Genomic DNA, 23138 nt, shown 5'->3' with positions numbered 1-23138 from the left:
TTTCACCAGTGGTAGAGACTTTGGTTGGACCCAGGGTGAAGCAAATGAGAAACAAGAAAATACATGTTACAGTATTGCGTCGTCCAGACGTGGGTGAGAGAAAATAGGTCTTTTTTCAAACCAAACCTTCAACTGTCATAGAGGGCTTGCGCCCCACAGACTTGGTACTATGACAATTTGATGTAGATATACAAACGGAAGCCTTGCCAAAAAGAGACAGTGTACAGAAAGACTATAGGTTTCGTAAAATGACACGCATTGAAACGGAAACTGATCTTAAGGTTCAGCGTTCCGTCTGTTTGCAAACTCATCCTATTATGTTTGACAAACCCATCCCGTTGCATCAAAAATTCGAGCAGAAAGGCGAAATCGATAATTTACTTAGTTTTGTTAAGAGCATTAGATGTTCAAATGGCGACGTTAGTAGTGAAGATCAGTTGCCGGCCAGTCGTTCCAAAACGAGTGGTTAGGCTATGAACTAGAACAGCTTGAAAATGAAGATTCGCTTTCCGAAGAAGAAAGTGAACATCTACCTGCAAGTACTCCAACCTTGGCATCGATACTACCTCATAGCGATGGGACGCCATTCTCTCTAGGGAGAACTGAGCAAGATATCACCTATCATCACTGGGATCCAGCGATCGCCTCAACACAGCAGCGAATGATGGAAGACCTTTTGCCGAATACGAAGGAACAAGACATCGGTGTTTTCTCCATTTCTGCGAGGAGTATTGCTTCTTAGGAGAAAAGAGAAGAGAGTGACACTCCCCCTGCTCACCCTGATAAACTGATAGGCACGGTGAACGAAGAAAAAGAATAAAATAACGATTCATGGTCTGAAACCTGATAAAAGAATATTCATTATGCCGAGTATGGCGAGTCTATCGTTTGCTTAGAGGAAGACAAATGAGGAAAAAATCTTCCGCACTCCCCCTCCTCGTCAGAATATAACTAATAAAGATCAAAATACTACAGGTAGGAATTTAGCATCTTTAGGGAATAATTTATCATCTACGAGTAATACTAGTTCTAAGCGTACTGATAAAGAATCTCCAGCAACTGAAGAAATGGAAAATAGCAACAGATAGAAGTGCATTTGAAATGAAAACTAATGAGGTGCAAAACTTCGATTCTAATTCAAAATACATCACAGCTTTAGAAGGTAAACATTTATGTGATTCAGTAACTTCCGGTTCGCCTTATGTCAAGTATTGGTCTTCTCCGAAACGCCCTGAAGAAATAAAAGAGGACACCTTCTCACATACGTCATATACACACGAAAGTTACAGTAATCAGAAATTGGTCATGACTTCTCCACAAGCTAATTCTGAAGAGAAGGAAAATGTTGGTTTAAATCCGAGAAAGAATTTAAAGCTGGTCCGGCCAGTATGCACCTACCTTATAAAAACCTCGTTTTTCAAATTAACTAATGACAGGTCATACTCGTTTCTCTCAGCTAGAGGGCGATGATAAAACACCTAGAAGTATTGCGACTCAAATTAAAGAATTTTGTATCTATCCTTATGTTAAGATACCGCGAGATTCCGGCAGGTAGATATGAGTCAGTAGATACTTTCTTACAATCCTACGAATGGGTAGCTAGCATATACCATTGAGATAATGTGCAGATGAGGGATTACTTGCCTGTTTGCCTTACAGGTCAAGCGTACGATTGGGTACTAGTGGAGATAAGTTCTCAACCTGAAATGAGGTACCTTGTTATGAGGGATAAATTAAAATTAGCTTTTCCCAACATTGCGTATCGTGCTATCTTAGAATATAACAACTAGACAACAAAGACAAGGCAAGAAAAGTGTATCGTTCTTGTACAAGTTAACGAAGGACTTTAAATACGTTCTTCGACATTTAGGTCGAATGGAATTGTTGGGCAAACTTAGGGCCAGTCTGTTACCAGATATGTTGTACTACCTAATGTTAAATGTCGAGGACACATATAATTTAAATCATTATGAGGATTGTTTACGGAAATATGAATTAGCAAAAGAACCAGACAAATATATAGTGGTGAATATGTGCTGTGGAGAAATGACCATTGGGATTGGCAGAAATGTAAGGAGAAATGAGACCCGATCTCGTCCAAATATGTTCTTATTCTTCAGGCTACATTTTGCCACAAAACGACAGGAAATATTATAAGTACACCCACGTTAATGACTACAGAATAAGGCGGTGTCAAGGTCATCTTAGTGCTGATAGAATCAAGATAAGAGACCGCTAGACGTCAGGTCTCATAGACAGTAGAGCTCGAATAAAGTGTGTGTCTAATAAATATATTTATCACAAATTCCCTATTGCTGACAGACTAAAGGCCTACGTAAAGATAATAGGAGTAGGCTCTGCACCATCGGATTACTTCCCCGTAATAAGGACACCTTGTTCCTTTAAAGGTCATTTAAAAACCACTCCTGGGAGGTATGTCAATGCAATCATTATCGATTCTGAGAGTCGTTCGTACTGTAACTTTGGATCCTGATTTTGGATCCTGATTTTCTCCATAAATAAGTGATGGCTATTCACTGCAGTTACCTTTCACTAGCAGACAAGAATGGAAATCATATCGAGGATTTATGGTTCGAGGTACAGAGAGATTATAAAAACACTAAGAGGAAAGTTGTACAGAACATTGATTTAAGTCATATTGAGAATACACCTGTATAAAGCGTAAGGTTAATACTAATAGGTAAGGTAATGTCCTGTCAAAATCTTATAAAGCTAGAACAACTAACCGTTACCAGAGTTTTCCTTCCGGGAACACCCTGAGTAAAGAAGGTTAGGGATCGACAAACGTAACGGAAAGGTTATTCAATCATCTCCTAACTTAGCAGCTAATCGTCACAAGGGACAACAATTTGATAACAGTCGAAGAGAACGAAAACGCAACGTTCCTCCCACCACAGTTAAATCACAGGTATTTGTACGCTCAAGAGGAGCTCGTAAACGCCTCTTCGGGAACTTACCTTTCAAACAAATGAAGCTTCATGGACGTAGCAATAACCGACACTGCACTATTCCCAGTGATTATGAACCGGAGAGCAGTCGCCCGTCTACCTTAAGGGAAAATAACCTTTTTTCTTCTAAAAAGGAAGGAAAGAGACGTCTTCCACCAGCAGTTCACACCACAGTTTCTCGTAAAACGGAGATTATAAATAAGCTTGACGTTGTCAGAAACTACGCATAACAAGAGAGAAACAGAGGATGGTTTGTTACACCCCCCAAAAGTAACTGTTCTGAACCCGTCAACAGGAGCTTCTTCAGGTAATGATCAAGTGACCCACGAACCTGAAAAAGGTGTAAGATTTGAAGTGAGGAAGTTACAGTCAAAGATTGGAACGAATAATGCTAAACCCTCAATGACCTCGCCAGTAGGAATCCCCTCTCGGGACATCTCTGAAAGAACCTTGAAGGGAGTCCTCTTGGCTTAGGTGAGGATGTGTCTGAACTTTATCCTGAGAAAGTTTATAATGTACGCCCCCCATCCACCTTGCGTGTAGCGGCTACAACATACTATGTCATTGAAACTACAGCGCCAAATCTAGACATTAAATCATGGGAGTTTATACCTTCTAAAAGGATCCAATATTTGTACTCCTTTATGATCCCTAGGGGACCGGATTTTAATGAAAATTGCAAGATTTATTTGTCTATTTTTACCAGTTCTGATCGAACTAAAACTTTGCCTAAGGATCTATACTTGGGAAAACTTATCCCTCATGCGGAGTTCTTGCAGCAATCTCTGTGCGAGGAAAATCACCTAAATAACCAAATTATACGCCTTACTAACAAGGAGGAAAGGGATGACGAGGAGATACCTAACACACCTCGGAAGGTACCTCAAACGAAAAAGGAATTGGATAAGGCTCTCAACACAGGAACAAACTTAGAACCTCACGAAAGAGACAAACTACTGGACTTACTTACGGATTTTAGGGCATAAATTTTGTCTCACGGCTGCAACTGACAAATTTATGTGTCCTAAAGAAACAACTACAGATATTCCTATTTTTTACCTTCCCTACCGTAGAAGTAAATAATCGCGGCTGAGGTCCAGAAAATGCTGAATAGCAACATCATCAGAACCAGTAAGAGCCCGTATTCAAAGTCCTGTTTTCATAGTTACGAACAACTACGGCTCTTTCCGATTTGTATCGACTGAAGAAAATTTAACAATATTTTGGAACCTAATATTTTTCCGATTCCGTGCATAGACGAGGTTCTAACATTCTTAAATGGTACACAGCTCATTACCACGTTAGATATCTTATCGGGATACCACCAAATGCTAGTAAAATCTACCGACGTAGAGAAAACTGCCTTTGTTTGTAGCAGTGGTAACTTCAAATTCTTCCGATTACCTTTGGACTGGCGACAGTGCCGGCACTTTTCCAGAACATGATAGAGGTTGTGTTTTCTGACTTGTAGTGGAAACAATTAATACCATATTTAGATGATAATATTTGTCCTAGCTAGATGGTATTATTTGTCTCTCAAGCTCTATCCTAACTCGACTAAGAGATGCCAATCTGAAATTAAACAGAAGAAGTGTTTCTTTACCCATGAGGAAGCATCTATGCTCGAACATATAGCCGGCAAACATTGCATTCGCGTAGACTCTGCTAAAGTAGAAGCTATTTCTAGAGTACCTTATCCTACAAAACTGAAGGAGGTCAGATGTTTCATCGGGCTTTGCTCTTTTTATCGATCTTACGTACCAGGATTTTTTTAACCTTTTGTAACCTCTTACAGCTCTGACTAAAAACACGCGAAATTTGAGTTCACCGAGACGGAGCAAGCTACTAGGGATACTCTTAAGCAATGTCTTATATCTGCTCCAATTCTCGCACACTTTGACCCTGAGCAAGACGTAATTGTTTATTCAGATGCCAGCAGAGACGGCACTGGAAGTTATGTGACCCAAGTTAAGGAAGGTAATAAAGGATATCCAATTGCGTATTTTTCGAAATCACTAAGTCCAATAGAACTTAATTACAGCGTGAGGGACCGGAGGCACTATAAATAACAAAAACTTTTCTTACATATCCATTTTCTGATTGCAGACCACCCCTTTAGAGTGAGAAAAACGCATGTGGAGTCTGCTATCTAAAGAACAACAAATGTTAAACTCTAGGCTTATGCGTTGGGCAAAACGCCTACAGCCATATCAGTTCACTGTCGAACATGTAAGCACTAGGAACAATCTTACGGCCGATTTTCTATCAAGGTGTCCGTTGAGACAGGAATTACGGTCTTAATTCGGGCAGGAGGAAGACTGTGTAGACATATGTCACCTCACGCAAACTCCTAAGATTGATTGGAAGAAGTTGAAACACGAAGATTCAAGGATTCAAGAACATATACAGAAGAAGAAGGATAAACCCACGGATGACGTCTTAAAACTGTTTTGATCAACGGAATCTTACACCGAGTCATGAATAACGCTCATAAATTAGTAGTACCAGAAAAACCCATTCCCGACATCTTACAAGAAGTTCATACCTCACTCCTCTCCTCAGGTCATTCACGATTTTCTCCTACCTACTCAAAAGTTAATGAACGATATTACTTCCCGAATATGAGGAGCATTATCAAGGATTAGTTCCGCTCGTGTGACGAATGTCAACGAGTGAATATTCCGAGAGAAAACAAACATAATTTTTTCTTCTCTTGCCGTTGAAGGATTAATTATTTCATAAATGGAGTTTAGACCTGTTTTAACCGATTCATCCGAGTTCAGGTTACATCTACATACTAGTTATGGTTGAGTATCTTAGCCATTTTACCGTGTTAGTACCGTTACGTAACATGAAAGCGCCAACAGTTTCTAAGGCCATTCTCGGTGAGTTAATCACGCGGTATCGTCCACCAAAACCATATTGACGGCCCAGGGGACGAACTTCTGTGGGGAGTTGTGGCTGAGTTTAACGACCAGTTTGACATAAAACATGTTTGAGCGGTAGCGTTCAAACCATCTACGAACGGATTGTGGGAACAATTTAACTCTGTCATTACGAGTTTTCTTGCTAAGTATACGGCGAAACAACCGACACGATGGGCAGAGTATGTACGGTTATGCGCATATGCTTACAATATATCCACTTCACCTATCCGGAAGTACTCTTATTACGAGATTGTGTTCGGACAGAAAGCTAGGTTTCCGAATCAGCTGGATGTTCAGTATCAATTTCCAAAGATACAAAAACATCAAAGGCAGTTACGTCTAGTACGCCGATTAGCTCAATAGGCTATGTCACAAGCACAACAACGGACAAAATTACGCATAGACCAGAATCGACAGCCAATTAAACTAAAGGTTGGAGACTTAGTCTTGTGCATAAGGTTATCAGCCCTAAGCTAGCAAATAAATTATTGGGGCCTTATTACTTACGAAATTTATCTCCCACGAACGCCTGTAAAATTGAACTTGTAGTCAATCCAAATAACACCTAGATAGTTACAATTGAGAGTTTGAAGAAATGCTATACTCGAATTTCGCCAACTATGGGCAACACGACCAGTGATAGTGACGAGGATTAAATGACAAGAGCATATATCATTCGAAGTTACCGTGTAGTTGCCGTGAGTGAGGCCATTTCTCACCATACTCGAAGTTCCTATGCGGGAACCAAAAGTAGTCTTAAATGGGACGTCCCAATTCAATCTATTAAGTGAAAGTTAATTTTTTTCTTTCTTTTTGTTGTTGGAAAAACGTGTCGGCAGCTAATCTGTGTGAATGTAACAAGGCACCAAAAATAGTATGGAATACGGTAAGCACAATTTGTTATGATTAGATTTTAAAATGCTTAAGGTGCAAAAAAAATCACTGAAAAAGGTGAAATATCACTGTTAACTGTCCAACAGGACTACAATCCCAAGGAGCTCCTCTTAAATAATTGGATAGGTATACCTGCTAAAACCTTACAATCATTAAATAAATTCCATACGGTGAGTAAAGACAGTATCACTACCGTAGAAACAAGTTATCGATCTAAATCCATTAGGCTACAAACCCAGATAAGAATACAAGTAAGCAAATTGTTCTGTGATCTCCCTAATTCCGATACCTAATCTAACCTTATAGTTTATGTTTATATTGGCTAAGAAAAATGTATTTTCGTTCAAAGAACGACTTCATCTGGTTGAAAAGCTGAAAATATTGGTTAGTCTTCCCAGTCACGTAAGTCAATTTCAAACTTAGTGTAAAATCTGGCTTGTCTTTGCTTGAACTGCCGGTTTGACAATTAATAGGGAGGGTTACAGATAGTACAGTAACTATGTCGCCAAAAGTCCCTACGATCAAAATTGATAGGTATGGTGGAACACCTGGAGAATCTCTGGAAGATTTCCTCCAGACGATTAAATTAGCCACGAAGCTGTACAAATGGAAAGATACGTATTGTATTAAATACCTCGTAGCTTACTTATACGGACCTGCTCGCGATTTCTATGAGTTACATTACGATGAACTACAATCTCTTGCAAAATTTGAGGAGGCGGAAAGTAAGCTTCGCACAGCTTTTGGTAATTCAGATAAACTTTCAGACTGTTACGCGAGTTTGCACAGTAGAATGAAAAAACCTGAAAAAACGTACTCACAGTATTATTTTGCAATGATAAAACTTTGTCAGCGCGTATCTCGTAATATGACTGATGAGAATAAGTTCCAACACTTGTTACGGGGGTCAGTAGCTGCCGAACTTACTTATGTCATTGAAAAGACTTGTGATGCACCACAGAAAGTCAAACCCGTTCTGGAACGTTATGAAAAGGTGCGCGCCCACTCACAAATTCGACCGTCGCAGACGTCTTCCTCACCTTCTCTTAAATCTGCAGTTAGGGCATCAAGATCTCAGTAGCCTCGAAAACCATCTCCCAAAGCAACCCCCAGCAAATTACAATCAATTTCGGTCGAAAAATCTAAAGTACGGGTCCTTTACAGTGCTTCAAATATGGATGTACTAAGCATTTACGAGCTCAACGCTGGGCTAACAGCCACATTTTTGGTGTACCTTTAACAGATAAAGCCCCAGCAAACCGACCGCAAACAAACGGTTGTAAGACTAATGGCATCATTACCTGGCGAACTGCTCCTAATAGGAACTAGCAACCTTTCTCTAACCTATCTCCCCAATATCAAAAGCGACCAAAATACTCTGACAGATCTCAACCGATGGAGAAGCAAATTACTTCGCCAGCAACACAAACCAAGAAAGATTTAAAAACCTGATAAGCGATAGGGTAGGAACAGTAGGGACGATAGGGTAGGACTATGTGGTAGGAACAGTAATTTATTCGCTTTATCTAAAGATAAACTATGTAGTAATCACCTAAGTAAAGTTTTGAAAATTTATAGATTTATGTCTTGACTAGTATAAATACGACTTAGGTGACGTTTAAGGCAAGCAACGACATAGGACTATTCTGTGGTTCTCTCATTAATTATAAATTTAAAAGGAAAGGAAATAGTTAAAATGGCACAGGCGATGGTAGATATGAGGATTTCCACTTGGACGATTATGACACGACGTGGGAGGAGGACGTAAGCGAGAACGAGAGATATTATATAGCTCCCTTTATTTCTCTGCCCTCGAAAGCTTGCAATTAGGACATGTTGTCCATATATTCAAAGAACTGTCAGAGTTGCTAGTGCCACCGAGGTTTAGCGACCAGGAACTCCAAATGAATCTGCTTAATTATACGTTAAAACCCTATATAGGTTTCAATCCACTCACACTAGCGCAACAAATTACCGTTTGGTTGTATGAACAGGTTCGTACATTAGAATATGTACAAGAGGACTGTTATCTCGACCAAGGATTTACGACCTTGTATCCCCGTGGGATCCCTTATGCTCACTTACGGTGAGATAGTAGCTGTCGCCTTAAGAGAATCATTTCCATAACTGTTCGTTATGGACCTGAAGCAATTTATTACTATTATTAGCAATTGCCCGATCTAGAGATCCCTTGTCCTCACTCACCAAATCTATTTGCACAATATTGCTGTGGAGTTGGCAAGCTTATAAGAATTTACATTTGGTTGCAGAGGATAGTATTACCCTCATAGGTAAATCCTGCTGGCATGTCCGGAATCGATCACTAACAAAAAATATTGCTGACACGATGGACTAGCAGAAATATGTCTGAAAATCTAATATAATACTTGAAATAAAATTATTCCTAATAGCACATGTTATCAATAAAGGCGTACCTTAATTCTCGTTGATGGAGCTTCCGGCTTGTGGACTAAATGTCGACCCTTCTTGAATTTGGGGCGAAATAAACCCATGAAACTGGAAAGAGACCCACACAGAGATACCTAGTTAGATACTTATAATTTCTTTTGTATTACAACTATTAAAAAAATAAAACTCCATAAGTTGGCATATATGTTACTAGTGACAAGAAATGCTACGAGAACTCGCTGTAATTTTAAGTTAATATTAACTTAGATCTTGGGATTCAAAAAATCGGTAGTGAATTAAATATATTCCAGTTTTATTATCCTTTTTTCTGACTCAGAGAAAGTCACCGGTTCTCACGGTACCAAAAATTCAGGATTTTAAGTGACCTTATATTTATTTCTCCATGTCGCTTGTAACGCATATGACAACTCTCAAATATTTTGCCAAATCTTTTGCATCTAAAATTCTTACAATCATCAATCGAAGGATTTCACCAGACTTATTAGAATGAATAAAAGTGCCATATTAGAATGAATAAAAGTAGTCTTATCCCACTAAGAGTATGGGAATACATCACTTTTTGGGAAAGGCAACTCTGGGAAAAACTTTTCGCTTTTATACCTTCCCGGCAAGCGTCCATGATGTTACCACCATTTCCCCGCTACTATCTGCGATGTTACCTCGCATTAAAGTTCTCTAAAATGAGAAACTTTCTTCTTTTCAAAGCATGGTTACGTGGGTTCGGATCTAGAACCAGACGATGGATGAAAGATGTGTATGCCACCTACGGCTTTGGTTTTCGTTTGTATCTTGTCATGGATACGAACGATACATCACTTCAATTGGGAGTAGCATCTAGACCGGTAACTTGGGACGAAGTTCTAGCAGAAGAACATATTTCATTGTAAACTGTATGATTCCAGCGACCTTATTTCCGCTATTTTCTGAGTGCCAAGACTGTCAGATATTCGTTAGAAAATCTTACCTAATCTAAAAGTTCTAATATCGTACTGATCTTTCCGTTTTAGTGCCTGAATAAAAGAAACGGGTCTCGGTCAAGCCTTTTTTTCGACACATAGGATGAGCCACTCACGAGGGCGAATAGTCCATTTTCTAATATAATTTGCAGATGAACTACCTTTAATCCTATTGGCATGTAAGAAGGTGGTGCATTTTTAAACACTTCTATCCCGTTAAGGGCAAGAGTAATTGGCAGTCCTTCATTTACGATCCACCACCACAATGAATTATGAAATATAACAATTTCAAGAAAATATAAATCCTCCTCACTACCAAAGTCCGGCATTACGACTATCTAATAGAGTCTTCAGAATATTTGATATTACGTAAAAGAGCAGATTTAAATGTCCGCTCTCTTTTCAAGTTGTTTCCTTTTTAGTAGACAATGTTGAATCATAAGTAAAACAATAAAACCGCAATCCTGGAAAAACGGAACAAATAACCTTTTTTATCGACCGATAGCAGAGCCTAGAATTAGTGACAGCCTCCTAGTCATACAACCTCTGCTCACCTTTAAAGATTATCAATCCTTTGACCTCAGAAGCCGAAGACAATTAAAGAAGTATCAGCAACCCAAGTACTACAACTATTTCTTCCCATACAGAAAATTTTCTTCGTAATCAGAAGCGTTCTTCTTTCAGTACGGCAAATTTATCAGGAACCAGTATGACCAGCTAGAAAGTAAAATCCGAAAAGAAATAAATCTGATCGTGAAATATCACATACTCTTAAATTAAGGGATACGAATACTAGATTAACCCTCAAACTTGAATATTAAAATAAATGAATTTTACGTAACATGATATGAGGTCGATATCAATGTACATTAGGAAGTAGTAGATATATCGCATGACTTGTTAGCATAAATATTTCTAGAAGTTTGTTTTTTTTTTGTGTGTGTGTGATACACATGGTTGGAGCTCCATTCCAAACCTTTTAATTATGTTAGCATTTTCCTTGTAATAAGATTATTTAAAAGATGAAATGATTATCTAAAATCGCAAAGGTAGAACTATTTCCCCTATAGAATCAAAAACTAAAGATTAATACGGGTAGGAAAACAACAAACATCCTGTTTGCTGTAGTTGCGACAAGACATCTGCACCACAAAATCCGGTATTGTTACAACGGTTAGCTTCAAACTTCAAGATATGCGACGATGTAGTTATTAAAACAGAAATCTATAATAGGATTATGTTTTCTTTTGAAGGAAATTCACTTCCGCCGTTATGCTACCAAAGCCATATGAATACGCCATACTAAAATCAATGATTCTCACAATTATAACAGATATGCACGTAAAGAGTATCTTCCGTTTTTTTTTTGTAGTTTTTACAGAAAAACAAACATGTTTAAACACCATTTCGTGGTTATATTAGTATAGTTAGTGATACTATACCATCCTCTATCCAAGATTCAACTGTTCCTCTGCTGGCGAATGCCGGAGTATATTTGCAACAGCTGACCTCACAGGTAGCTTATCATAAGCTAGCAATACTAGCATACACCTTGCCTAACTATAGCTTACCCCAGCTTCATGATGAGTTTAACACTATTCAACAAGCATTCACTTCTGTCTATTGGGGCCAATCTCGTGACGCACTTGAAAACCCTTGCCTCTATCATCGAAATTCAGAAGGTTACAGAAATACAATTACAACATGAATACCTAGATCTGTCCACGTTTCGAACCGATAAATTCAAACGAGGCTTAGATTTCGTCGGTGATTTTCTGTCATGGTGGTGTAACACCGTATCCAAAAGTACATGTCAGAAATACGTAATTAATCAAAGAAAAATGGAAGAATACTGAATCAATTGATTAACCAGGTACATTTTGATCTCCGGGATATCTTTTAACATCAGATTCGACTAGGAACCTATCAGTTCATGTTAATAACGCCTTACAAGCTGTTCAATCCAAAGTAATGTCACTCCAGAAAGCAGTTAATCGTGTAATCGAACAAGAATTCAGAAATCATAATACTGCACTTTCCGTTAAGTTCCTGTTGTAAGTAAACTCTTGGCTACAATGCAGTATGAACAACAAAACAAGGATATTCACTCCCCCTGCATTGAGGGTACTTTGTCCTTAAATGTATTTAATCCAAAACAACTTACGAAGGATCTACGAACACTTAGGATCCGACTACACAAACAGGGATACTCTTTGGCTATACCCCGTACAGAATTGTTCCGCTATTATAATTTACGAACAGCAACTTGCCATTTCGTAGACAATAGAGTAACACTAATTGTTAAAGTTCCGATAATTACAGGGGAAAAGTCCTTTAAGTTATTTCGTTTTATTCCCCTTCCGTTTCATTACCAGAATCAAGCATGCAAAATAACACATGAACAGGCTATCATCTTAAGCAACTATGACGTCACTTCTTGTTTAAACAGACGGGATGGTCTTTGTAAGATTACTGAAATTATACTTCCTTCCTTTCAAGCTCCAAACTGTATCTATCATTTGTGGCAAACATATTCTGTGGCAGAAATTAATCAATTCTGTTCTTTCGAATGTCTTTCGCATAAGCATATCATTGTGACGACATTACATCAAGACGATTTTCTCATCACTTGTCCGCCACTTCAGATGACGTTAACATATCCAGAAAGAATTGAAGTCATCAGGCAGAATCTCCAAAACCCTGGGTCTCTCAAGATCAATCTGAACTGTAAATGTGCATTAGAGATATGACAACAGTAACGTATTCCTGAAAGGTTTCCCTTCTCTCAAGATTCAATATCCAATCCCTCAGTGAAACGACTATTACCCTTGATGTGGTTTCCCTTTGATACTCTTAAACCACCAAGAACCTGTTTGATGAATTGGAATTTACGGACTTGAACCAACGTTGAATCAAAATTGGTCTGTGAGGATAAATTATTACAGTCCTCCAATAAAATCAGAAAATGAAACACTAACTCATGAACTTCATGTATCAAATATTATGGGTAGACCTATCAAACTACGTTTGTTTGGAATACTATTATTACTCTTTGTCTTCTATACGTGGCTTTCCTGCTGCGAACGATCATATGGTAGTATATATTCACAATCCCTACATCGGTTAAAGCTCAAGGCATCATCCACGAATCGACAGAACACAGTATATGTCGTGATAGGACTCACATTGTTGGGCCTAATACTAGTTTTTTGCTACAAGGTAGTATGGGTGAAAGTTATGTCACTTCTACATAATAGCGTTAATACGCCTTCCTCATCTTCTGAACAACTTCAGAATTCAGAGTCACCCAACTCCCTCACTTCCTAATAACTCTCCTTAATGATTACCTACGATTTCATTTCTTATGATGGCCCATTTCACTAGCCCTCACACCTTCGAAATCTCGGCACTCGCTCATTCGGGTATCATTACTGAACATGATCCACATGTCTTACTATATGATTCATCATTGCCTTTAGTCCTAGAATTCCAATATCAATCTTTCAACCCACCATTTACTAACATCTGGAATGAATTACCGAAAAATAACCTAGAAATGTTGATGAAACATCATAGTAAACAAGGTTATGCTTTTGTTTTTGTTACGAAAATTCATGTCAAAGTTGGGTTACTGATTCACAATTTCAAACTGTTTTTAGTCACTTGCGGTTAGTTCATCACCCATCAATGATCCCTTGGAAAACTTTGGGAACGGTTCATGATATTCCCTGTAAGTCTGTGTAACCCACACTATTTCCCCAGTGATGCTTACCCCGAGTTTATTATATAACCTAACATAGAGCTCGAAAAACTGCTACAATCAACAACTCATGAACTAAATATTCCTGCCTCTGATGTTTCGATTGTATACTCGCATAAGTTCAGTGAGTGTATAATAGCCCAAACGAAAGTTGTCATGACTATTAAACTGCCCTTGCGACAACGTGGATCTACGTTACAACTACTGCATCTCCGACGTAACCTCTTCTAAAAGAAAGAACAAGTCTGTCATGTCGACTTACCGATACGACAAGTAGTTCTACGTTTAGCGGAGAAAAAACTTTTAACAGTGGATTGTCATTTCTCGCATGAATCTATCTGTCTTGCTCGCGACTTTCAACCACACGAATTTGACACACTACTATGCCTCACGGCTCTCACTCGTTCAAATTCTTCCGCAAGTAAAGAAACGTTTCCTATGACTTGTAAATATTTACCATAAATAGAGTTATTTCATACGTTAAACTTCACTACCGTAACCATCTTAATACGTCGTGAACTATCGATTCATATTCAATTTCCCAAATATGTTTTCACCGGACAATTATGGCAGTTTCTTAATCAATCTTGGGTGCAGATGTTTAGTAAAACTACAAGGCATAACGCAACATTCGATATATCGTTGTATAACGGATAAGCTACAAAAGTCTCTAGTAGTGAAGCTAATTCGAGTGCAATGGTTGAAGCATATTACTCATTCGTTAGTACCATTCTTTTGTCATCCTTGTAGTTTGAAATCACATACATCGCATCAATCACTCATGCCAAATGATTATTACACTATCTCTATTATTAATATCATCCTGGTTCTCATCTCAATTATTATTGGTATATCAGGCAGTATTATAACGGTCGTTACATTGCGCAGACGTGCACTTCTTTGGCGTCGCCGTCGAAGACAACCCTCACCCAACCCCTCCTGACTATTTAAGTGTTACGGGATAGTTGTATATCAGTACCAATTACGTATAAGCTAAGCTGGTAAGCACAAACATTCCGTTGTCCCTATCTTTGCAGATCATGGATGTTGACCACGGCCCGGACGCACCCTCTCAATCAACGCAAGATTTCAGGGACGAACGAGTTCAATTGTAAACCTTTACTAACTAGTCGTTACCTTTTATCTCGCCAGCTTCTCCGGCTCGTACTGGATTTTACTTCTTACGTACACACGACTATGTAAAATTAATCTCCTGTAACATCGAGATTGGCTCGTTTGGACCAGAAAATACAGCACAAAAAGCCCACTCACGCTGCTTGCCATATTGTCCATTCCTCCGCGGGTTTCCGGTTAGGGACGTGTCCTTGATCCCTCTATCCTCCCCTCATAGAAGCGATCATGATGTGCGTGGAAGCCTACGTTCCGAACTGAGACCGCATTCACGTTCAGAGCAGGACCCCCACCGCCTACTTCATTATCTGGAAATGGTGAAGCACCGGTGAGATGCCCTGTACATCGTCAGTATGTTACCGAACAATTACGTTTAGATTCGCCGGCCCGTGAGCCGTGAGCCTTAAACAAAGACCGGAAACATTAAGTACTGCAGGTTTCTTTTACACTGAAAAAGGCGACGCAGTCATCTGCTTCTATTGCGGTCTGGATCTTCATAAGTGGTTGTCGGAAGACGACCCGTGGATCGAACATACTCGTTATGCTCCCAAGTGTGCTTACGTTTCTCCCAAAAGGGATATGAGTTTATTGATCAAATACTGAAGTCCTCTTTCACCCCACTAACTACCTCTGCAGGAAATCAACCATCCCATTTGCTGTCCGTTAGAGATGAGGGCCTTTCTGTCGCGTGTCATGAAACTATCTCTTCCATTAATAACCCCAAGACAGTTTGTCTGATTGCAATTTTATCCCTCTGTGTAAAATTTGCTTCACTCAAGAAATACATATTATATTTCGTCCATGTAATCACGCCAATACATGTGCTTTAGCTGTACAAAAATGTATTGCTTGCCGTACTCCGATTAAATCTCTCATGCGGATCTACATTCCTTAAGCTCTGAACTTGCTTTTTGCTGCTTAGTGCTTACCTAAAAACATTTTATATCATTTTATTATTCATATTATATATAAGGAATATCCAACGTAAATGTTATCGTAGTTATCGAGATCATTAAGTTTAAAAACAACATATATCTTTTTCACACGAGATAACTCAATGTTATCTGGCCTACTTGTATTCCGCTCCTAGCTCAAGTAGATAAGCTTCCAGTAGGTTGCTTATATAACTATTATTATTTATTATCAATTTAGAGTAAGATAAGAAACTATGAATCAGTCTTAAGAGACTTCCAGTATACCTTTGTTACAATATCATTATATATTTAGAATATTATTTGAATCGATAACTATTGTAACTCTTTACTTACTAAGTTAATTAGTTACATAAGTTTACTACATCATATTAGTTCATAAGATAAGTTTACTATATTATATTAGTTCTTATTCTATTTCATATATTCATAATATATTCATACATATTCATATGAAGGTTTTGTGTTATTACTATTCCATATATATTCAATATACCAATATATTAGCTTCCATGTATATTTATATTTCCTCACATTTTGTCTTACTATAAGTCGAAGCACGTTGTCGAGATGTTTTAGACTCTTCTTCTTTTTTCATGTTATTATTATTATTATTATTATTTTCATTTTTATTTTCCACGGGGTGAGGCAGGCGTATGCGCACTTTAGTGACTGACTTGTAATAAATAAATAAATAAAAAAATACTAATAAAAACGAACACATGCAATTCATGTTATATACCAATTATAATTGTTCTATTAATTATGACACTACCTGATTGATATTATTAAGAACACAACGAGTTACTAATACACATATATAAATCTAGAAATATAGAGGTACAAGCTATTCATAAATGCATATTAAAGAACTGCTGATATATTAAATAAATGCATACTAACTAGACTATATGTAAGTATTATAGGTAAAAGAAAGGAGAGTAAATACTGAATGAAGAAATTCGGTGTAATAAGTGATACCTAAGTTTTGGAAAACTTTTACAAGTGGGGGGCACGATATATATTAAGCATTTGCTACCCCTGTTTTGTAAACAAGAGTAGTGCATAAAGTATGTCAAGGCTTAATATGCAAAAGCTGGCATCTGCCCCACTCATACCATCAAGTTATAGGTTCTTGTGGTTGAACAAAACAAAGGTTGAAATTAATACCAAAAAGGGGCATCAGCCGACTTCTATCCCTTTAGAGAGACGCAGTAACCCTCGAATAAATCCAGAGTCCAATACGAAGTATAAATTTTGAAACGCGGTTAGAAAAACAACAAACGTAAATTTTAATATAGTTTCCATGAAGTGGAGTAACACCAATGAACAGGAATTAATTACGACTATTCAAGGACTGATCTATATTACCGAGCTCAATAGTCATTACTATAAAAGTTATTAAACTTACAATAAAATTGGCTAATGTTAAATTCTAGCATGCATTTCAAGAATAGAGGGGATGTCCAACTCGTCCCCCAACTTTTCAAACCACCTTCAATTACTATTAGGGCTATAGGATTCAAACTTCAATCCTACGACTGCTAAAGTTCCATAGTTGTCATGAGTTTCCCTATTGACTAGCTATAAGCATGTAGGTATATGACTTCTCAATGTGTGATGCAAGAACAATAAACACCTAGTCTCGGAATATAGGGAAAGAAAAGGACCTAAATTATTAAAACTCTGAATAAGCACGAAACACATCCATGCAATTGGTAGAAAAACACAAGAAAGTTATCATTTGTTATTATTCTCTAAGCTACCATTGCACTATGTTGACTTCTTAGAAGGCTATTTTGATTAATTGTCAGAAATACACTATATACTGACCGAATCGTGGGTGCAAAATACAATAAGTATTTTAGAAATTATTTACGAGCCCTCTTCCTCCTAGCTACACGAAGGATTGGATATTGGGTGCCATAGGTTACGCTCACCCCTCATATACTGATAACAATATATTCAACACACTAGGATATGACCAAGTTAGATACTACCGGTAAACCAACTGAATTAGTAATTCATAACAGAATCCAAAAATTTAGGGTCCAGAGTGCGGCCCGACCGTGTATGGAATAAATTTTTAAATCGTGTCACTCATATCGAAATTGTTTTCAAGCTTACATTGAAGTCTTGGCTTCAGGAAGAGATCACTGAATTCAATTGTTACTTATGCACTACACCAACATGTACTAGCACACCGGTAGTCTCGCGTTCGACCTACGATTGGGCCCTCCTGTTATCCCAATGTAAACTTTCACAATCGACCAAGACGATTGTTAATTCTTTCATTCATACAAAGTATTATTACTTCACGTAATCATATGCACTCATCAAAAACTTCAATTAGTAGAAGTCGGTGATTCATTATCAGATAGAGGAAAACATAAGCCTAGTAAGCAATCACCAATACATACTGAGCCTTTTTAGTTTTCAACTGCTTACAAAACTGTAAGGTCCTTCCTCCAATCCAACTTATCATTATTCGAAATAATTGATAAAACACCACACAATGAACATTGTAGTAAAATACAAATAGTTCAACTACTTTTGACATAGGGGTATGTTCGCAACACTAATCACAGCCCGTCATTGTTATGAGTCCCTTCTTCGATTCCTGCCATAGGCATACATGAGTTTTAGAAATAGTAATAATTCCACACTTTATTTTTTTTCTTTTCCACAGAATCATAGGGCACACAAACAAACACAGAAGTATCACGATTCACTGGAGAAATTAGAATCCAATTCACAATTCACTGGAAAACTTTGTCATGACACGGCTTTGTACGGCACATAGAACCACGACCCCAGTAATAACAATAAGAAAAGTAGTAATGCTCAACTGAACGCTTCTTCATGTCTTCCCCTGCGGCGATATTATAAAACTTCCATGAAATGATCAAAAGGTAACCTGGATAAATCAGCCGTTTCCACCTAGTCGAACACCGCCGAGAATTGAACCCAGCTTCCGATAGGGCATCTGAAAAATAAAACCACAGAGAATCAAAGTCTAATATTGATAAATTTACAATACACAATACAATATCTATGCTAACTACTGCATAAGGCGCATGCTGAAAACTAACATAGCATTGAATAATTACATCTGAATTTCCAGTTTGGCCAACATATACGACAATCAGTTATCTGAACAAGCCTCTATCGAAATGATTAATAAATTAACTTCTCAAACACTCGAACCAAATTGGAAAAAACTGAGTCATGAAGAACTGCACTAACAGAATTATGTAAATTAAATCATGAACTTAATGTGTAGTTTTATAATAATAATAATAATAATAATAATAATAATAATAATAATAATAATAATAATAATAATAGCACCACGATACCAAAGTATTTGGAACCTCAGTTCATACTATTATTAACGCTAATCCTAATATTTTAAGTGATTAACTACTACCACTAACAGATTTCGCAACAAGACATATATAACCATAAAAATAAGAAATACCAGAAGAAAAAGGGGATAGTTGTAGTCAGTATTCATCGATACTTTTGTACTAGATGTTATACGAAATTGCCTAGGAGAAAATGTCTTTGCAGATTACCTACTTCAGAGAAAGAACAGAGAAGTGAACAAAACCGGGAGAGGCTCCATCGATCTCAGAGAAGGAAACTCACCTAGCCAATTACAGGAATTATGTAATAAGTATAACATATTTATTTTTTCTTCTCCTATATAAATTAATAAGTGAAAGATACATGTGTTATGAAATTTAAAGGAAAGGAAAATGTAATTGTACAGTAGAAATCAGGATTGCTAGAATTGATAAAAGATAGAATGCAATGTATAGATGATAATTTGTTTTGTCTCTCCGAGCAGTGCTATGCAAGTACTAAGAAAATAAATTTTATGTAGTTTGCATATTCTAGGCGTTAAACTTAGCAGCAACTAGATATTGTAAGCCAGATAGAGTATTTTAAAATTACTTTGAATTCAGTTCTTGTTAAATTCACAGTATTAAATGATGCTTCATAATGAAGATTGGTTTCATACAGAAGTGAATGTTAAATATTTTTCTTTTATTAATAACAAATAGCAAAGTTCAAATATTTCAAGTAAGCATGATTCTTTTTTTAAAAAAGAGATTTTAATGATTAGGAATGATTAGAGACTTAAATAGCCTAAATTAATTAGTCTAAGATCTAAACTATAATTTTTTTTAAAACAAAAAGGAGAGAGGAGAAAGACTTTGAACTTAACTGATGCTGCTACAAAGGAGACATCCGAATGAGGACGCTTTGTTGCGAACCTCAGTTTTAACAAGCAGAGGGAACCGCCCCACAAGTTCCTAAAACACTGCCCCGGACCCCTTTGTGAGACCCATACTAATCTTTCCACCACAGGGAATGTTAATGAGCAAACTTGTTTTTCCACACATAGACCAGTTAAGCTAGTTGCTAGCTGGGTATATATTTTTTTCTCGTCCTCACGGAAGTTATAATTTTTAACTTGAGTTTGGGATTGTTTCTCAAACTGGGCCTCATGATCTCATTTAAATTACCCATAAAGATGAAAACTGGCTCACCTAAGTGAGGTGAGTTACATGAAACCCTAATGTAATTATTATTCCGTTCTTGTCAATAACTGAACGAGTTGCACATTGAGCCCCATCTTTCCTTTCCTCGGCGCAATCTAAAGAAGAAGCAGACAAATACTTACCCTATTCGTTTTCTTTATGGGAGCAGCCGGCCCAAATGGAAATCAATCCGACTAACTTAATTGGAATCATTTCCTTGACTGCCATGAGCATCGAGCGAAAACAAAATGCATTCTTCCAACATACCCATTTCACCGATCGATAAACACCGAGAATTACCATAGTTAGATGCCCAAGAAATTACTGTTCTTCTTCTTTCTCTACTCCTAAGTAGAAATCCGAAAAAAAATAACACAATAATCAGATCCTCACTAAACGGTGAGCGATCAGCGCATCTTTTACCATCAAAATATTAACCTTCATTACGAATAAAGAAAGAGTAAGAAAGAAAGCATTCCTTTCCTACACACTTCTTGAAAAGAGAACTTACATAACTCAAATCTCATGACTAAGGTGTGAACCGCACATTTTTTGAAATCAAACCAAGAAAATATTAACCAAAAAATCGGTGCTGTAAAGGGTGTGTGGGGGAGGAAAAACGAAAGGGAACTCCACCAACACACAAGCCGTCAGAAGAACTAAAGTGGGGAATTTAGCTCGTAATAAAGGTACTGGATTCGGACGGCTGTCCTTTGAAGTTAAAGATCATTGGAGACATAAGAGAAATTTACGGAGAATCTCTATAAAAAGAAGAGAGACAGAGCTTGGGATAGGAATATTGGTTAGGAAAAGTGTACCTTCATTATGACGACCGGGCGTGCGTTGGTTCCTTCTGGTCTCCTGGTGTCTCGCTCACTCTCCCTGGGACAGGTCCTGGATACTGGCAAGATACTACGGCCATCTGCCAGTTCGTAGAAGGAGTCCAAAGCAACTTCAATCGCGGCTCCGAAACTAACTCCAACTCCGATTCGCTACTCCCGGCTCAAAATGTGTACCGCTACTCCCCGAGGCGGAAGCAACCGGGGCTATTTAAGGAGAGCTCCTAGGCTCGGGGACTATTCTCCATGGCATCAAAAGCGAGTCCCAGACGTCATAGGAGATACGGTTTTAGGTGTTGGGAGGAGTCAGGAAGGCGTCTCTCGTAACTTTATTACAAGACAGAGAAAACAAGTACATTAAACACATTATATTCATAAAATGCTGATGCAGCAAAACATCAATCAGTTGGCTACTAACTGTCCTGAGCGCCAGTTCTTTACACATATATTTCTTCTTAGCAATTACAATCGTATACTGAAAGGTTTCTGTCCGTTTTAGAAATACACATAAACTTCACTAAACACAAATAAAATTAACAAAAACATGCTGCCCACACCATTGTCCGCTGATAATAGTCATTGGAATAAAATCAATAAATCATTAATAACAGTCTTGGGTGTGAGCCCAGGCATAAACACACTGATTCCTTTGCACTCCCCCGTCTGGAACTGAAGATATATAAAAAAAATAGTTTATTTTATATCATCGTTCATTAAATAATTTTCACCACTAAATTGACAACCACTTGTATATATATAACGCTTTCAAAGTCTTGACTGGAAGACCAATCGGAAAACGGCCATTAGGAAGACCTAGACGCAGATGGGAGGACAATATTAAGATGGATCTCGCAGAGATAGGAATACAATGTAGAAACTGGATGCTGTTAGCTAAGGATAGAAGTCAGTGGAGAGCTTTTGTGAACGCGGTATTGAACCTCCGGGTTCCATAGGCCATAGAGTTATATATATATAGATATATATATATATATATATACTTATCACCGAAGAGAACACAAAAATAAAATGAAAATAACACTGAAAACAAAAATGTTAATATTTCATTATTTCTAATTAGAAGTTCCAGTCTTCTTTATATTACTGTACTTTTTCTTTCTTTGTCTTTTGCGTAAAAAAATGAAAAACAGAAACACCCATAGCCATATGTATATATTTGTAAACAAAATTAGCGTTCACTCGACGTAAAGAGAAGCGTTTTCTAAAGCACATGTCCATGTAAACACAGAAGCAAGTGGAATTGTTTATAACCACATAAGAATTTTGGAAAAGTTTGCTGACTCGAGTGCCCTTGAAATATATGGGTCAGTAGTACTTTAAAGATACGAGTTCCTGGAATGCAATTTGCAGTGCCGGCCGAGGTCCGAGAAGCTTCCACTAGGGCGGCGCTGTAGTCTGAACAATTGCCACCATCCATCCGGCAAAATGAGGAAAGTTAAAGTGCGTCGAGAGGAAAAAATGGTTGTTTATTTCGTGAAAACAGCGATCATGGACGAATGTGGCTGCAAGAAGGCATGAAGACGACAATAAATGTATATATATAAAAATTAGGGGGGATGAAGTGTTAAATTGCAGCTTAAAAATTGGTATATATCAGGCACGGAGATCAGTCTCTGATGAAATGTTCAATATGGCATCGGGGGACGCAATTCTCGTAACGGTCCATCCGAAGCTTCTATCAATACACAAAAACGCTGCATCTTGGTGGAAAAGTAAAACAGTGATCCACAAT

This window comes from Thermobia domestica, chromosome 4 (genome assembly GCF_964235325.1).
Source record: "Thermobia domestica chromosome 4, izTheDome1.hap1.1, whole genome shotgun sequence".
NCBI classification, from domain to species: domain Eukaryota; kingdom Metazoa; phylum Arthropoda; class Insecta; order Zygentoma; family Lepismatidae; genus Thermobia; species Thermobia domestica.
This window is presented reverse-complemented; position numbering follows the sequence as displayed.